The sequence below is a fragment of the Acanthochromis polyacanthus genome, chromosome 17 (assembly GCF_021347895.1).
Source record: "Acanthochromis polyacanthus isolate Apoly-LR-REF ecotype Palm Island chromosome 17, KAUST_Apoly_ChrSc, whole genome shotgun sequence".
Classification (NCBI taxonomy): domain Eukaryota; kingdom Metazoa; phylum Chordata; class Actinopteri; family Pomacentridae; genus Acanthochromis; species Acanthochromis polyacanthus.
This window is the reverse complement of record NC_067129.1, coordinates 3,666,154-3,685,099: the sequence shown is the minus strand read 5'-3', so window position 1 is coordinate 3,685,099 and position 18,946 is coordinate 3,666,154. Positions and strand designations below refer to the sequence as shown.

Genomic DNA, 18,946 nt, shown 5'->3' with positions numbered 1-18,946 from the left:
CTGCAGCGCTGACCCCCACATCTGCTGCACAAACCTCCTTAGAGCAACCAGGCAGGGCTTTTGTGTGTGTGTGTGTGTGTGTGTGTGTGAAGGACTTAGAGCTCAGCCGGCCCAGCGAACACACCGCCAGCTCTGAAAGACAGTCAGGACTCTATTATACAGCCCTCTGTCTGCCTGCTCTCGCCGTAGGAGGCTTCAAACTGCACATTACATCACTTCAATTCTGCTTTTTATTTGTTTGTTGTTCTCCCCCCCTTGGGTTTAGAGAAGCGTTTTAGTAACATATTATCTCCAATAAAATCACGCTCCCTGGCAATTATCGCGGCTGGTTCACGGTGTTATCGCATGTTTTCTCCATATTTATAAAAGCCTGAACAATAAAAGGTTGCACTTGTTCTGATGGAGTGTTTTTTGTTGAATGGAAGAGACTTGAAGGGACGAATGTGGATTATATGAGCATCAGAATTAATTTATTTTTCATGTAAAATTAGATAGATAGGTCGATCTTTGTCATCTTGCAGCTTTTCAGTTTAAAGAAGTCACACACAAACACTAAAAATGAGGCAGGAAGTGACCCATGCAGATAAATTCCACTCTTTTGCACTTAATGAAAGTAAATTTGCCTCAACTATGTAATAAATAACATTATAACACATATTAAAATATAATAAAAACACAAAATATAACATTTATTATATAGTAAATGTAAAAAAAAGATACAATAGAAGAAAATGATAATGATGATTTAATAAAAATATAACTTTATATATGAAGTAAAACCCAAATATTAGATGGATAGATAAAAAGTAAAGGATAAAATAAGACAGACTTTCTTTATCATTGTGCTCTTGCAGCTCTTCAGTTAAAAAAGTGAAATAAATAAATTTACAACATAAAAATCAAACAAAAGCGCTAAAAATTAGGCAGAAATGCATACATTTCTGATAATAGATTCCACTTTCTTGCAGTTACTAACAGTTTATTTGGTTAATAAAGTAAATACAACTCATAATGAACATGATTTGTAATTAATTTCAAATATATTTGTGTTTCCATAAGCATCACAAATAATATCCTGGTTAATAAATATGATTCTAAGAAGTTGTGGATAAATTGTCAATCATTCAATGCTTGAATTTATAGTTTCTCCCTCTATTTCACTGTGTATATTAATTTGCATAATTAAATATTATTGGAAAAAGACATAAATGGTACGTGAAATTGCAAAAATATGTAGATTTTTTGGGGTAGATTTTTCGAAGTTTGAAAACTGAAACACAAAAACGACGCATTTTATTTTGAAATCACGCATTTTAAAATGACCCTCGGCTGGATTTCAGTGTTTCTATACACACATAATATGATTAATTCCACACATAATATGAATAATTTCCCATACTAAAGCGGTCACACACACTCAGGGCTGATCCATGTCTGCCTCTGAAGCCTGACATCGATCCTCGTCCATCAGATCACGTGACTACTTCTTCTGGCTCCTCTGGCTCCTGTCACGTGATCACTTTGATATTTTTCACCCTTTTTATCTCCCTTGTTCTCGTGGCCTCGTGTTTTTTTTGTTTGTTTGTTTCTTCCCACCGTGATCTCTGCTTTCTGTGAGAACCAAAACACGAGCTCCGTGGTGCATTCTGGGAACTTTAGTTTGTTGATTCGGAGATATTTTGCAATAAAAGTCAGATTAAAGCGCATGTGTTGTGTGTGTTTGATGCTCAGTAGATATCTGCTGGTGTTTGAGGACAAAAATGTGCTTTTTGAATATTTTTATGATGCATTTAATACATTTAGAGACAAAATAAACGTTTATTTCAAGCATTTCCGTCATTTTCTGTTTGCTTTGCATTGTCTTAAGGTGGACATTTAGTTTGCGTGTAGATTTTTCTTTCATTGCTGCTATTTTTCTGTATTTTTCAGACTTGGGAAGCTGCAGTTTTTGGTAACATCAGGAATCTTGTTTTCTAAGAGGCTCAAGTGTGGAACAATAAGGAGGTAAGTCCCCCTCCTCAGGGGCAAAAGAAAGAGATGGACCCCATTTAGAAAAAAAAGAAACCCCACGCTTTTTTTGTTGCGCCTTAAAAGAAAAAAAAACATTTTTTTTCTTTTTATGTGGACACGTGGTTTTCTATTTGCATGGCTTTATTCTCTGCTAATTGTGCATTTGTTATAGTTTCTGTGGTATAATTTCACGTCAGTGGATATATTTTTGGATTCTTCTTGTGCCGTTTTAATGTATTTTGAAAGCCTTCATTATTTAAAATCTTTCTTTTGTTTAAGAAATAGCTATTATATGTTCACAATCAACGATAAAGAAACCGTTTTCTTCATTACGCGCATCGGATTCTCGCTGCTCTGGTGCTTTTACCGTAACAGTGTGAATTTATGTTCCTTTTTTTACATCCTCAGACGGTACAAATGAACCTTAAATAACCAAGCGAAACACCGAATCCGTTTTAAATGATAAATTAAGTCTAATTGAGCCCGAATGCGTCCATCAATTTGCGCTTTTTGTCCCATTTTTAATCCCCGTGCTTTGACTTTAAACCTCGTTTATGCTTTAAAACATGAGCCTAAATGTTCTCTGGTTAAATAATAATAATAAAAAGGGTCTCATGTGAAAGTTTCTCTCTGATAAAAGCTCCGGATTTAATCCTCCGGATATTAACGAGCGGAACTTTAAATGTCAGCGAGCTTCAATTAACGTCTGATTCCACTCGTCTGCGTGTTTAATTGAACCCCTTTTATTTTTATTCTCATTTTATTCCAAGCAAATGAGCTCATAACGTTTAAGTTGTTCACCGGCGCTTGTGGCTTTTTTTCTGTCTTTCTTTTCTGTTTTTTTTTAATTCCCATGTTGCGATTTTAAAGCGGCTCGTCTCACTTTCTTATTTCAATCATTTTCAGCTCTCTGTAGTGGCTTCACACACTCAGAAATGCGTTTTTTCTGTCATGGAAAAGTTCGCAGGCTCTGCTGCCAGACTAACCGATATTTATTAGTCTCAGTCCAAATGAAGCATCTTTGTTGATTTCTAATCCTAAAGGAAAAAGTGGAATTAAACTGCATTCTTCACACATGTAAAGGAAGACTTTGCAGTGAAATATTCAGTTAAATTTGGGAAGCATCATTTTTTTTCTTCCTCCTTGAACAATTTCTTCTCCCCTCCTTGGTTTTTTTCTCACCGGTCTGTTTCTGATTGAGGCCTAAAGGTCAGCTTTTGTAGTTTTCCTTTTAAAGCATCTCCAGCTTTGTGGCCAAAAGCTAACAACAAAGCCCCCAGTTCCCTAGAAATAACTGAGATTTTTTATTTTATTTTATTTTCATCAAGCCCCTGAACAGCCCTTTTTCCTCCGTGGGGCTTAAGCGCTTTCATGTCAGTAATAACTTTGTGTACAGTTTAGGTACACAGGCTAAGCTACAACAAGGTGATAATAAAGCGGCTGAAGCTGTGCAGAATTATCACTGCTCTGCTCCCTACGAAAATGAAAAGATGACAGCATGTCAATAGGTTGTGATTTAACATCGCTGCGGTCCGTTTTCCAGACAGTTTTAATCAAATTCCTGCACTCGTCGGAGTGAAGTTGTGCTGCAGCTTCACCGTAATGGGGCGGTGTGGGATTTCACTGTCATCAGGACGGGAAGAAACCTCTGATTGATGCGGAGTTTTCAGTTTTTCTAGTCTCACTTTGCAGAAACATAACCTCAGTGTGCATTTGGACTGCTTTTTCATTTCTGGCATGCTGTCAAAAGGCATTGTTGCTTAAAATACACCAAAAATATGCACCAAAAATGTGCAAAATCAGATGCTTTTGCAGCTGTCAGTCATATTTCTTCTCCACCTTGAAGCCTCCAGTCCAGCCGAATTTGATTATTCTGACTTTTAATGAACATTTTAGCACAAATGCATCCTCTAAATCTACTTCGCTCGCCCCCAAAACAGTCAAACTCGGAAGCAAACCCAACACCGTCCGTCCACCTGCAGCCCTGCGTCCCTCCTCTGAGTCCAGAGCCAGCGTTTGAACCTCCTTATACCTGATGCCGCTGCAGGGATCCGTCTCTGCAGACCTCAATGGCCTGTGCAAGTGCTTTTCATCAGGCGTGAAGTGCTCTTCACACCGAGTATCGCTGATAGCACCGAGCTCACACACGACAGCATTAAACGCTGTCTGAGGTTCAACTTTTTACTGCGTTTTACTGAAGATTTAGAGTCTAAAACCTGCTGTCAAAGCTGCGTTTTCATCCCATCTTTGGTGTGAAGATGATTCAATTTGTTCATTCAGTGTCAAAATTATAGGAGAGAAACTTCTGTCTTACAATGGTTCACTTGCTAGTTTATTTTATAATTTTAGTCAGAAGCTATAAGACCAGCATGTGTTTAGAAACTGCATTAGCCCACCAAAAATATTCTTTTCTTGTCTGAAAAAATTCAGCAAAAAAAATCCTCAAATTTGCAAAACCTTCAGGAAGAAAATTCCAATAATTCCTTAAAAGTTTTATTTTTTTTAAAAATCCCCCAAATTTGGCCAGAAAATTCTTTTAAATATTTTCAAAAAATGAGTAAAAATCTAAAAAAAATCCTAAAAATATCTAAAGTGATTACATATATATCATTAAAACTTCTAATATTTTCTTTAAGAACATTCACAAAAAAATCAACCGAAATCCAGCGAAATTCGCTGGATTTCGGTTGATTTTTTTGTGAATGTTCTTAAAGAAATATTTTTCACATTTCTTATTTTCCACCAAAAAAATGTTCAAAGATTTCCCAAAAATGTTGAAAATGTGGACATCAGAAGTTTCACTGTGAAAACATACATTTTTTCCCACATTTTCAAACTTTAAAACGGGTGACACGAGGGTTAAATTGCACTGCATGCTACTATAATTCTAAAAATATAGCATTTTTGTCGTGTCTAGCACTTAGTTTTATCAATTTTCAGACGAGGTTTGTTTACTTCCAGGAATGTTTGAGGTAAAAAGCAGACGGCTTTTAATCTGAAAGCCTTCTCCTTTAAATATCTCCATTCTGTGTGTCCTTTATACTCTAAAATGATTATTTTCCATGAGATCTGCACTCGTGATTTGTGGCTGAACTCCACGGAGACACACTCGAAGTTCAGATCTGTGAAAACTGAACGTCTGCTTTCTCTGGAACTTAACGCTCGTCCGCTAAGTCATAAACGTTCTTTACGGGGTTAAAGGTGCAGAGGTGTAGTCTATATTCTGTAAATTACCATCAGTTAAACAAACAAAGCCTCAACTCCTTAAAATATCGAAGGCGACGGGCAAACGTAGGTGGAACTGTGCTGCCAAAAATGACAGGGGAAGGTGTGACTTTCACCTCAGCTAGAGAAGGAAAAAGGTAGGTTTGTGCTTGTCCCGTCCGTCTGCCTGCTGTTAGTCATGCAGAGGCCTCCCGTCCTGCCTCCAGCTCCGAGGCACTTTCTCAGGGCTGCAGCTCGGCTCTGCTCTTCCGTGATAATGATAAGGCCTTAAATCCCTCTGTCGATTTGACCTCTGTCCCCCCCCCTGCTCTATTTTTAAACCGCCTTGTGCGTTGCAGGGCTGCGAGCTGGGAGGATTAGGTGTATGTTTGGGCAGAGGTGACTTCAGGAGCCCCCCTCTGTTTGGTTTGGCAACCCCGCGACCGCCACACAGCTGCCGGCAAAACCCCGCTCGATCTAGCAGATACCAAAAAATCATTATGCGGTGTTTGTTGTGGAGAGAGGAGAAAAGGAGAAAGAGAAAGATTTACTTTTGTTTGAGGAGGACTTTGAGGGTTTTTGAAGTTTGGTCACTCAGACATGCTTGCAGACGTCCTTTCGAACTTGACTGAGATATTTACATTTCACTTCTCTTTTTAAACTTTTATCAGCAGCCTGTTGACCGAGCTCACGTCGGACGACGTCTAATATGGAACAGAAGCGTGCATCATGGAAATCTCTTTCTGTGGGACACGCTAGGATGGAAACAAGAACATATATGTGCTCATGTGTGACACATGCTAATGTATGCTTAGTGGAAGAAGTGTTGAAGTCCACAGAAAAAGATGAAGATGTTTTTGCAGGTTAAGTTAAATTTCAAAAGCAAACTCATTCGACAGGATGGATTCCTGAAGATATAACTAGCTTTTATTTATTGCAGCTAATTTTAGCTATAATATATCCAGTTAAGTAGTTTAACCCTCGTGCCGTCCTGTGGGTCAAAATAGACCCGTTTTAAAGTTTGAAAATGTGGAAAAAAAACTTATTTTCACAGTGAAACTTCTGATGTCCACATTTTCAACATTTTGAGGAAATCTTTGAACATTTTTTGGTGGAAAAATATAAATGTTAAGTGTTTCTTTAAGAACATTCACAAAAAAAATCAACCAAAATCCAGCGAATTTCGCTGGATTTTGGTTGATTTTTTTTAGTGAATGTTCTTAAAGAAAATATTTGAAGTTTTACTGATATATATGTAATCACTTTAGATATTTTAAAGATTTTTTTGGAAGATTTTCACAATTTTTTGGAAAATATTTACAAGAATTTTCTTGCCACATTTGGGGGATTTTTTTAAATAAAACTTTTAAGGAATTATTGGAATTTTCTTCCTGAAGGTTTTGCAAATTTTCAGAAATTTGAGGAATTTTTTTTTTGCTGAATTTGTGGATTTTTTTCAGACAAGGAAGCAGTATTTTTTTGGTGTCCGTAAATGAAGACATCAGGAGGGTTAATTCATCTTATTATGTATACAGTTTCAAGAGGAAAGCTGTAATCTGTAAAATAACTAACTATAGCAACCAAGAAAATACAGTAGAGGAAAAAAAAAGTGTAACATCTTCTTCCAAAATGTTAAAAAAATGCAATAAATGAAAATGCCTCAACAAATACACTAGAAATGTGACTATTTGAGGTCAGCTATGAGATGGAAGTGGTGTTTAATTCCAAATGTGTCAAATCACAAAGCAGGTTTTGTTAAAAAATTCATCAAATATCCTAAATTTAAAGGTCTCTCCCTCTGAAGTCACAAACTCTCCCTCAAATGTCTGAAGCCGTCTCGTGCGTTTGAGCAGTCGAGCAGTCCGTCATTCTTACCAAGACAAACTCGTCCTCCGCCTGACAGTTAATGGGTTTGGCCCGCTGATTAATTGTGATGAATGGGAGCTCATTCATAACCCATTGTGCTGTTGGACCTGTGTGCTGTCAGTGGAGCTGGATTCGAAAGCAGCAGCAGTAAGGTTGAGTCACTGTTTCTGCAGCGCAAAGAGGCAAACTACTGCCCCCTGTTGGCCTCAGACGCTCACTGGAAACACCGCGTTCATCCAGGATCAAGACTTCTCCAAAAAACAGTCAAATTTACTACATGATTGCGATGCGTTCCGGACAGACAAACAGGAAGGCGTGCAGCAGAAACACACGGGCTCCGATTAGAAATGAGATATTTATCTCCTGCATCAATTCTTGCGGTGATATGAAAAACACATGAAAAGTGTAGCTGCAAGCAGCGATCAGGGGGTTTAAGCCCATATGGGAATGTTAATAATTTAAGGCTGTCAGGGGTCAAGAGCTACATGGGAATGTTGGGAATGTTGAGAGCAGAGTTTCTGGCAATCAGACGCATAATGACATGAAACTTATCCACGCAGAAAAAGGCTGCTTTCGATATTCTTATTGATATGTTTATTCACTTTTTATTGTCAAGAATCCACTGCTACCTTCCTGTTTTAGGAGTAAATCTTGTGTGATGTAGTAGGAGGGCTTTGCGTGCACAACAGGAGTGTATAAATCTATTGAGAGTTATTTTAAGGCACACCCAAACTCACAGACCAGTAGTTCACCGAGACATTTGGGTTTCTACATTTAGAAACTCTGTTTTGTCATCATTAATCCGGACGGAGTTAATCTAAAAACAAGTTAAAAACGGCATGTTAGACTTCTTGAAGAGCTTGTTTCCTTAATGGGATCTAAATGCTCGCTCCTGCTTCCACTACTTACCTCTCGTGACCTTTTACTTACAAAATACTGATCTGTTTGAGGATAAAACCAGCTGTGGTTTCCATGGCCAAATGTCAGGTAGCAGCTCTTTTTTCTTCCTCACTTGGACCAACTGTCAGGAGATTATGGCCCATTTCTCTACGGTACATTTGTGAATACGTTTGCCGCTGATTGTTTAAAAAATGAAATGTTTTTGCCTCATTTAGAGTCAGCTGTGTAGTTTGATGGATGCACATGTGGACAGAAACCGGATCAGCTGGCCAAGTTTAATGAGACAAACTGTGCTGGAGATGCTACCGTATAATTTTCCAAATGCCGCCTCGTATCGACCACTAACTCGTCACAGTTCACCGTTTTGCTCGTAAAATTTATCACAAGAAGCATCAAGGCGAGTCTTGTGGTGTTTGGGCTTCTATCAAAACCTAAACGCTTTTTTCTGTTTGTCGCTTGTGAAGTTTGGCTTTCTGAAAGTGCTGCTCTTTTCTGTGTTTGGAGGAAGTTGAAAGTGGAAAACAGAATTTCGGATCCAAGTTACAGACGTTGGAAACCCATGGATAGCTGCCATAAACCTTTAAAGAGGCTAGAATCAAATTTCTTACATAAACAATGGATCACATGACTGCTTATATGTGAAACTGCTTGTAATGATGAGTCAACAGGGAAATATCGCTCCACTGTTCTCTTAAGCATCTTCCAGCTCGTCGTTTTGGTTTTCCATCCCATAGTTTTACTGCTGATCCAGCCCCACTGCCCCAATTAGCATAAATTCTGAACAGCTATCATACCGTAGCATTTAGCCACGAAAGGCTCAGGTTTTTTCCTCAGGAATCGGTGGAAACCAAAAAGGGAGCTAAAAGTTGAGCGATCGTTGAACTCTAATGGTCAAAAACCCGACTCCAAATTAACGATAGTGTTGCTCTGTTACTGCTGGATGTTCGAATAGTCAACCGTTTGCTTGAGAGTTCACCAAATTTGAAGATTACACGTCACTTCCAAGTGCCCCCAAAAATGTGATATTGCAAGTTGAGCTGTTTAAATGTATTAGATCAATTTTAAAGCACTAATGCAACACTGAAAAGACACTCAGAGGTGCAGTTCTGTGCAAGAGAAGTCCAACTCCCAAGTAAGAAATCCAGTTTAAAATCAGCTTTTTTCATTCAGAAAGTTCTGACTTTCATACACAAATCGTTCCATTCCTGGCTTGTACCAGTGTATCTGAATATTCAGTCTGCCTCCGATTCACTCTAATGAATTCAGTTTCCAGACTAACAGGTCAGAGCCGACCTTTGTTCCACTTGCATCATGTAAATCCGCACTGTAGAAACAATGAAAAACTGACATTTAAAGTCAGACACGTGCACCAATATGCATTAGCGGGTTTTTCTAAAACATGATAGATGACTGACATTTTTAATCCCTCACACAACTTTTTAAAATGATGTTTACCCCGTGGTTATTATTTTATTCATTCCTTTTTCATGTATTTTGTACAAACAGAGAAAACAACTGACTTTACTTCATTTGTCTGAGGGATTTTTTATTATTATTATTCAGAAATTGTTAAAAAAAAAACTTCAATTGAGACTTTCTTCCCGTAAAATTTACACCATAGCTCATTTGTGCGGGCAGCTTGTTAAGCGACACCTAGTGGTCATGCGAGGCAAGAGCAGCACCCTCTAGTGGCCGTATTTCAGTTATGATTGCAGCAAAAGACAAAGCCAGGTCACGTAGTTTGAAACCTGGGTTGCGCTTTCCACACGACTGTGATGCATGGAAATGAGATGCTCAGAATCCACATGAGGGCTTTTCATTTGGCATCTGCTCCCAAACTGCAGGGGGCAGTGTATCGTAAACCCATGTCTACCACAGTACTAAACTAGAGTAGAAGAAGTTTGCCATCATTTACACCACTTACAACATGGCATTTTACAGAATAGCTACATTTCTCGCCATGAATTGTTTTCCACGCGTCTCCGTTTGCGTTAAAAAAGTCTGGAGGTGTGCGATGCAGAAACTTTCCCGCTTGAGAAGGGCTACATGACGGATCGTGGCTGCTAAAATGACGTAATTCATCCGCGTTAAGCATAAAACAAGCTAGAAAGTGTGTGGAGGAGGTGGAGGTCAGTGGATGGGTCAACAACACACTGGAAAAATTTAATCTACATGTGATTATGTTTCTACATAAAAATATATCAGTATTTATTTATTCATTTATCTACATTAATCTATATTTAAGGCATGTTAGAAGCTGTAGTTATTCATATAATCAGTTATCCATATTGTTGTCTGTGTGTTCCATGAATTCTATCTGTGTCTTATACTGCTGGGTCATCATATAATTGTGGGACTTTTTGTATCATAGTTGACATTTTTGCTGCTTTCAGGCCTAAAACCAACATGGCCGCCTATAACCAAACACCACATGACATTTTTAGAGAAAGATTATTAGAAGTACAACTGAGTAAAATTGAAACTTTTTAAAAAAAGATATATCCTGTTGACTTCAAAAGTCTCTCAGTTATATATAGACCCAGCTGCTCTTTCCCCATTTCAAGCTGATAGTCAGATTTGTTTCTTTAACCACGACCTTTTCGTAACTTAGACCTCACCCACGTTCCTCCTTTAACCCTCCTGTTGTCCTCATTTATGGGCAACAAAAATATTGTTTCCTTGTCTGAAAAAATTCCAAAACTTGAGCCAAAAAAAATCCCCAAATTTCTGAAAATTTGCAAAACCTTCAGGTAGAAAATTCCAATAATTCCTTGAAAGTTTCCCCTAAAAAAGTATTTTAAAAAAAATCCTCCAAATTTGGCAAGAAATATTTTTGAAAAATTCGTAAAAATCTCCCCAAAAAATCCTAAAAATATCTAAAGTGATTACATATGTATCAGTAAAACTTCTAATTTTCTTCTTACAAAAAAATCAACCAAAATCCAGTGAATTTCGCTCGATTTTGGTCGATTTTTAAGTGAATGTTCTCAAGAAATATTTTTAAACATTGCTTTTTTTCCCAAAATGTTGAAAATGTGGACATCAGAAGTTTCACTGTGAAAACATATTTTTCTCTCCACATTTTCAAACTTTAAAACGGGTCAATATTGACCCGCAGGACGACACGAGGGTTAATTTATTTTAATCCAAACTTTGATCTTCCCCTAAACTTCATCAAGTTGTTTTCTTTGTGCTAGACCTTCACCGTAGCACGGTCACACTATTAAAAGCTAATTTATTTATATTTCTGCAGCGATTTCTAACCATTTATCTGCAGCGTTTCTTTACGTTGGAGGTTGTGAACTCAGATGTACTCAAGTGAGATCAGGAAAAAAAAGACTTTTATTTATTCTTTCTTTTTCTTACTCTCCTGACACACACACACACACACACACACACACACACACACACACACACACACACACACACACACACACACACACACACACACAGGCAGCAGCTCGACAAGATCTGAAGCCAGATATTTGATTTACACCGGCGAGGTCAAAGAGAATGCATTAGGACCTTTTGCAGGAGAGGCGCAGGGAACAGCCAGGAGTTATAAAGTGGTCAGATGGATGCTGACACATGGCCCTTCATAACAATCAGTACAAGAGTTAGATGCACTGGCCCTGACCTCCTCCTCACTAACGCTGTGATCTACACACTGCAGCCCCCAGCTCCCCACACCACGCCCCGCCAAACACACCGACTGCACCGATCCGCCTGAAAGCTCGCGCTCTTTTTCCCTTCAAGCAGAGTTTTTAGCACCCGACCTATTTTATCCATCTTCTGTTTCGTTTCCAGAGCGTTGTGAATAATCGTCACCTTGCACCGCGACATACGATACGCATCTAAAATCTCTTTTATACGCGCTGTAACCTGCACACGGAGCAGAGGGCGAGTCACTCCCTTTTTAATGTGTTATCTGAAGGTCTTTGGGGTTTTTAACGTCTGTCGTAACAACCCTTTATCTTTGTTTGAGCTGATTGCACAGTGAAAGGATCCCCTGGTGTATTTAAAATAATAAAAGCAGTCCTCGGTTTAAGCATTAAGGAGTCCTTTAAAGCAATCATTTTTCACGTTAATGTTTACAAGTGTAAAACACGCCAAATGCCAAGAAAAATGCCCAGATTTCAATGTTTTCTTTGTTGTTTTTTTTATTTCTATCTGTGTGGGCTCAGTGCTAAATGATGTTTTCATTAGAGAGGAAAAAGCAAAACTTAACACTGAACACGTCTTTTCATGTGTTTACTAAATGTATATCTGCTGTCTGGTACCAAAACTAAGCATTTTTATGTTGTAATTTTGAAATATCTTCTGACAGAAACAATTAGAGTCAAGTTCTCTTGGTGTGTTCTTGATCAAAAGATGGATTTACATAGAGAAAGCAAAGAACAATTAGGGAGTATACAGAGAATAAAACACTGAGCTTTCCCCCTTTCCTTGTCTTGTCTCACCCCTCACTGTCAGCTTCCTTTCTTCAATACTGGAATAATTTCTCCCCTGTTAAAGTGATTAAGTTTAATGAGGCAACTATTGGTGTTTTGTTCAATTATTGTTCATTTTGCCAAAGTTTACACACAACACCACAAGCCAAATATATAAATATAATACATTATTTACCACATTTTTTAAAATATATTGTCAGTTTTTTACAACTTCTGCCATCATTTCTGTCAGTTGTGACAAAATCTGTGAATCCAGCAGAGAAAACATTATTTATCCAAACGTAAAAATTCAGTTCTTTATTACAGAGGAAACCAGATTTTGTTTAGCATGAAAAATTTGACAATTACTTTGGAAAAATGGCCTGAAAAGAGCTTCTGTGCTCAATTACAATAAAGTGGCAAATGATTAAATCTTTTTAGTAGCATTATTATGAATGTCTGAACTCTATTTTTCCACATCATGATGTATAGGGATATGTACAGCACCTAGACTTTATCACATAAATTTGCGCGCTTATTGTGTATTTTTTGCAACATTCTGCCTCATTTTACTTCTTTCTGCATCGTACTTCTTCTTTGCCGTGTTCTCAGATGTCAACAGTTCGTGTTTCAAGTACAGAGATGTTTTCCAGTTTGAAATGATAACCAAAAATACAAAAAACAGACATTGAATATATTATAAGAAGCCAGAATAATTCTTTAAAGCACTGTGTGTGTGGCAGAGCAACTCATTTCTGCTGAATAACGTGCAGAAAATACCGAAGAAGTGCGTTGTTCAGTTTGTGCATAAATGAGTGAAAAGGCCTTGAAATATCCCAAAAAATGAGGTGGAAACTTGCAAGAGAATAAACTGTGATGTACATGAAGTCTGTTATTTAAATGTCGACAAAAAAGAAAACACAAGATAAGTAAAAGTCTTGGGATTAGTGTGTGAAATCAACAGAAGTTGCAGATTTCTACGCACACATTTCTACATTTTTACGGAGCCCCTCTGATGACACGGTAAAAAAATAAATTGTGGCCATGATATAGCTATAACGTGCGCACAAAATACTACGCCTTCATGACACAGAAAACTCCGGTTTTATGCTCAATATACCTGGCTTAGTAGTATGCCTACACTCCTCAGCTGTTCCTGAAAAGTGTCCGGATATGTGTGCAGGGCTGCAGCTCCTACAGACACAAATGAGTTTACGGCTACATTTTAGCACAACAAAACAACATGTAGTAACAGGCTGAGGATAAAAAGTTTGTAAATCGGGTCACACGTCAGCAGATAGGCTACCCGTTGCAACAAAGTATCAAACACAGGCCTATATAAATAATTTCCTAAATGCAGGATAACAAGATATGGACTAGAACAGCTAAGAAAAGACGCTCATTTTAGGAACATCACGTAAGTACGGCCCGTACACATATTATTGCAGGTTGTAGAGAGGGTGTGCTCGATTTGCTTACCCAGCTGTCCAGGAATGATATTAGTAGTATTAGTTAGTATTTCCTGGGCACGTTATACCTATTTCGTGGCCACAAATTAGTATTTCGAGCGCACGTTGTACCTGCTTCGTGGGAACGAAGTAATATTTCGTGCGCACATTATAGCTATATCGTGGCCACCTTTTATTTATTTTTTTACCATGTCATGAGAGGGGCTCCGTACATTTTCATGTTCGTTTGAGGTTCGACTGCTCTTTTCTTGCAGCATCACGTAGCAGGGTCTTCTTCTGCGGTGGTTTAATGGCACAGATTTGAGCATTAGCGCCCCCTGATTTTTAGTCGTGACACAGCAGCTCCTGATCTTTGCTGCATGAAAAAAGACACATTAATTTGCTTTTTTTTGATTCTGTAAATGTGTCCTCAGTTCGGGTTGAAACCTTGGTAATGATTCAGAGAATAAACTATATATTAAAGTTTAAATAAATCTGAAACAAAAGAAGCTGTTCTGCACAGAATAATATCCCTCCCAGTGACAGCTCCGTGTTCTCCTGCCAGGTCTCTCTCTTTCTCCAGGCCTCTCTCAATGTTTACATCACTTTTTATAACTCTGGCTTGACAGACGCAGGCCGACTACAGCGCTGGAGCTTCACATTCAGACACACGGCTACACACTCGTGTCTGGACAGTGTCAGACAACACTTCAAAGTGCAGGATCCCCCTTTTTACAAGCCATATTAGGCTCACATCAAAGCGGCGCTCTACGCTTCAGACCAGAGTTTTCTGCTCAAACGAATGTCTCCGTGATGAAGCACCGCAGCGTCACGTCTGATCTGAAATCAGAACAGGTTTCAGATCAGGACACCCAATCTGTGACCTGTGAACCGATCCAGCTGCATAAGATGTCAGTTTAAGCGGCTGGATGCATGCGGCAGGAAGGTGTGATCGCTTCTCTGCAGGGCTTTGATGATTTGCAAGAAAATGCTTTGTCACTTTTTCTGGATTGGCAACAGCTGCGATGGTTTGAAAGAATCCGCAGTACTTATCAGATTAGTAAACCGAACTAAACCGTCTAAAGCTACAAAATCTATTTGATCTCCATCTTAAATAAACTCCTGCTGGTGTCCAGTCGATATCGAAGCACATTTTTTATTCATATATTTGCACTAAACCCAAAAGATAACAGATACGCGTCGTCTTTTCAGCTCATTTCATGCTCCTGTGTTACAGCAGCCTTTTTTCTGTGTTTGCAGGGTGTCAGAAAACAGTGAGGTAATTTCAAAGCAATCTTCTTCTCCCTCCTCCTACCGTCGATAATCTCCCGATGAAAAGCACTTCAAAGCGTCACGCAGAGCCGCGCTTAGCCGTTGTTGCTTTAGCGTGTTTCACGCCTGGATTCTCATGCAGCGCTCGGTCCTGTCAGAGCGCCGACAAACCCCGCACAGGCCTGTCCAACTGTAGCCATGGCAGCAAGCAAATAAATAATGAGGGTCATTACGCTGAATCATGTTGACAAAGAGCGACTATCTGTCTTTTTGACAACAGCCGAGTCCTTCGATAAACACAGCAGCACCCACGGCTTCTCACAGATACTGTAGGCTTTTGTTCGAAAACCATTTTTCCCCTCTTCAGAGTTGGTTTCATTTCCAGAAAGTGTACACAGGAAAGTTGATGGTGACTTTAAGTGTTGTAAATGGCCGAACGGTGAGGCCGCTGTGCAGGAGCTGATTGCACTTTGTGTACCCACGTTTCTTTCAGAAGTTGTCGTTACAAGAAGCTGTGTTGTCATTTTCAACACCCTTTAACTTTCCATACGTTTCATGTAACCGTTCCACTTTTTCCTCGTCTTTCTGTTTGAAAACGGCCTCGATCAAACTGCTAAACTGTGGATGGTTTCTAAAGCGTGACTGTTTTCACGTCGCTGCTGCTTGGCCTGAAATGACAGTAAACTTTGCCCACAGTAGAAAATGTCAGACTGCATATTTCTCTTCTCTTTTCACTCGCCACTCCTCGTCCTGCCAAACAGACATGTAGGCCACCTATTCATCTGCATTTGTTTACTCTTTGTTTTAGACCCAGCTTGTTTTTCCAATGAACGGCACGTTAAATGGAAACTCCCTTCCTCCAAGTTGACTTTGTGCAACCGTACCACCCGTCTTGATGCGAAACTCCCATAATTCATCAGTTCCTCTCCGTCACGGGCCTGCTGTCATCTGAGGGGCTTTATTTACCCTCCTCCACCTCCTCCTATGTGCATTTGTTCCTCCTTAGGTCACTAAGGTGAAAGCAGACTACATTACATAGCGGAAACACTTCTGTGCTATTGTGAGCTGCTTGTTCAGAGGGCAGAACATGTAAGAGTTTGTCTGATCAAAGAGGCTCATTTTTCTAATTTGACTTTACTTTTTAGAGATTACATGCAATTTTCACTCCACTGCTTTTATCCAATTTTGCAGATTTGCATTTTATTTGCAAAGCTTATGGTCGTCCTATAAAATCTGGTGCATTCGCATTGATTAACCCTCTCAGACCAAAGTCATTTTTGCACTTTTTACTTTTGCTCCTTTCACATTTTGATTCATTTTTCGCTGCAGTATAAAGTCCTGCACCTCTATGGAAACAGCACGACCATGACTAGCAGTACAGTGTGATGACCATATGATGCCATAAACCTTAAAAAAGAGAAAAACAAAAGCTGAATTTCTTTGATTGAAATGTTGCAATACTAAAAAAGGTCACTTTGCATTCTATATTTTGCTTTCTCCTGTCTGTACACGGCCTGCAGTTCAACCCAGTTCATCCAAAGAGCCTCAGAATTTTTGTCACATCTTAGCTGGGTTACTGCTGTCTTCACGGTCATTTACTTGTTCGTTCTTGTTTTTACACGATTTTGTTAGTGCAAAAGGAATTATTATATATCTACTTTTGTGAGGCAGGTGGAAACTTTTTCTTTCAGACAGGCTTTTGGTTGACCTGTTGCCGCTTTATTTTATTTTTTAATTGGTTTTATTTGTTGTTTTGATGCACTGTATTTTAGCTGTTGCTGTCCCGTTTTAACAATTTATTACCTTTATCTTTGTTGTTTTTGTTTTTAATCCTTGTTTTATTATTGTTGTAAAGCACTTTGTGGTTTTGTATCTGTGAAAGGTGCTATAGAAACACATTTTACTTACTTACTTGCTGTTCTAAAGTTTGGGGTCATCCAGACAATTCCATGTTTTCCATTAAACTCCCACTTTCATCCATGTGTTAACATAACTCCACAAGGGTTTTCTAATCATCAATGAGCCTTTCAGCACCATTAGCTAACACAATGTAGCATTAGAACACAGGAGTGATGGTTGCTGGAAATGTTCCTCTGTACCCCTATGGAGATATTCCATTAAAAATCAGCTGTTTGCAGCTACAATAGTCATTTACTACCAATGTCTACACTGGATTTATCATTCATTTAATGTCATCTTCAATGTAAAAAAAACGCTTTTCCTAAAAAATAAAGGACATTTCTAAGTGACCCTAAACTTTTGAACCGTATAAAAGCAAAAATTTATTCATTATTCTCATTATTAATTACTGATTTTGATTAAATATCTCGATTTTTAAGTCTAGATTCGGTTAGGTTTTATGACAGAAAGGTACGACACAAAGAAGTAGTTTAAAGAACTTGTTGAAATTTACAGGATTCTGTTTTTACTGTTTCTGACTCTAAAATTTTGGCAAATTTTAAAACAACAACATGCTTTTTAAGACCACGAGAAGGTTCAGAGAGTTAAATTATTCAGTGGTTATAAGTATGATCATGAATAATAATTTATCTCTCTGAAAAGGAACGATTCTGTGAAGCAAATGATTGTACATTTTGTGTTATTGATTCTTGTAGTTTAGTATTTTATGTTTTAAAAGGTAGAAGTCAATGAAGACCCAGACGCCTTCTTGTTACTGCTGCTTTGTCGTTGTTGTAAAATTGCGTAGCGCTCCTTTAAAAAGAGGTCATAAGCTGGTCGATAGCGTAAACCCAGTAAACCTCAGCAGAAAGAGAGAAGGCAGCCTTTTGTGATTTGGTTTGCTTTAAGATAATGTATTGAATTAATTAAACGTTTATAGCCATGATTACTGCGTAGTGCAATTAAAGAAACATCCAGAGGTGCACTGCTGAAGTTCTGACCGAGCAGGGACACAGGAAAAACGTGGAAACTTCTCACCTCTGTTCTCCTACCGAGTAAAAGCAGTCAACCGAAGAATTCAACACGGAGTTATTTTGTGCTGAAAGTGCAACATTTTTATCGTTGAAATTCTAAATAAGTGCTGAAATAACTGCGGCTCGGCCTTAAAAGAGTGCCGGGCATCAAGCATTTTTGATATATTTCTGGCGTTTAACCCAAATCGTCTCTGCTCTCTCTTGTTTTTTTGTATGCAGAATGAGTCACTCCAAGGCGTTTTCACTGCAGAGCAAACCGGGCAGAAACTCCCATTCATCAAACAGGTATGTGTGTGTTGTCTTTGCTCACAGAAGAGATGCAAAGGGAGGAAAAAAAAAGAGGGCCAGTGAGTTATTTTAGCAGTGTTTGGGCTTCCCTCCAAGCCCTCATACCATCTCTGGGCCGTCCTATCTCCCACTCTGAGGCCCGGGGCGGCGAGGGGACGGCAGAATCCCCTGCAGGATTAACACAAAGTCCTCTAATGGAGCCCGAGGTGCAGAGACCCTGCACACGGCAACGAAATTTAAAGATCACCACTTAAGCTGTAGGTACTTAGGTTAGATGCTCAGCTAGTCTGGCTCCTGGTGTTCAGCAGCGTAGGCGGCGTTTTTCTGCTCTGACAGCTAAATTGTGGTTGTTAAAAATGGAAATTAGCATTAGGAGTTTCCAAGTGTCTGTCACAGCCTGCTGCACCGCTGCCGGGGCAGACTTAATTCTCGGTAATTCAGATTCAGTGTTTTCTAACCTCTGCGGCTGCGTGTAATATACGTGAGGAGCCTGTTCCTGCTAATTTATAATTAGCCCTAATCCCATTTTAACACTGAATTTACCCACTTCTGCGTCTGGTTTTCGGGCTGTTTAAGGAACTGCTGCTTCAGTTTA

The 18,946-nt window shown here is 38.9% G+C and overlaps 1 long non-coding RNA gene across 2 annotated transcripts in view; it reads left to right on the top strand.

Moving 5' to 3' along the window:
- Positions 1–18,349, top strand: part of LOC127530623 (uncharacterized) — a 116,268-nt gene extending 97,919 nt beyond the window's left edge. For both annotated transcript variants that reach the window (XR_007937270.1, XR_007937269.1), the window contains 2 exons: positions 1,930–2,004; positions 18,283–18,349. This is a non-coding gene — a long non-coding RNA (uncharacterized LOC127530623). The remainder of the gene's footprint in view (positions 1–1,929; positions 2,005–18,282) is intronic.
- Positions 18,350–18,946: the final 597 nt, after the last annotated feature.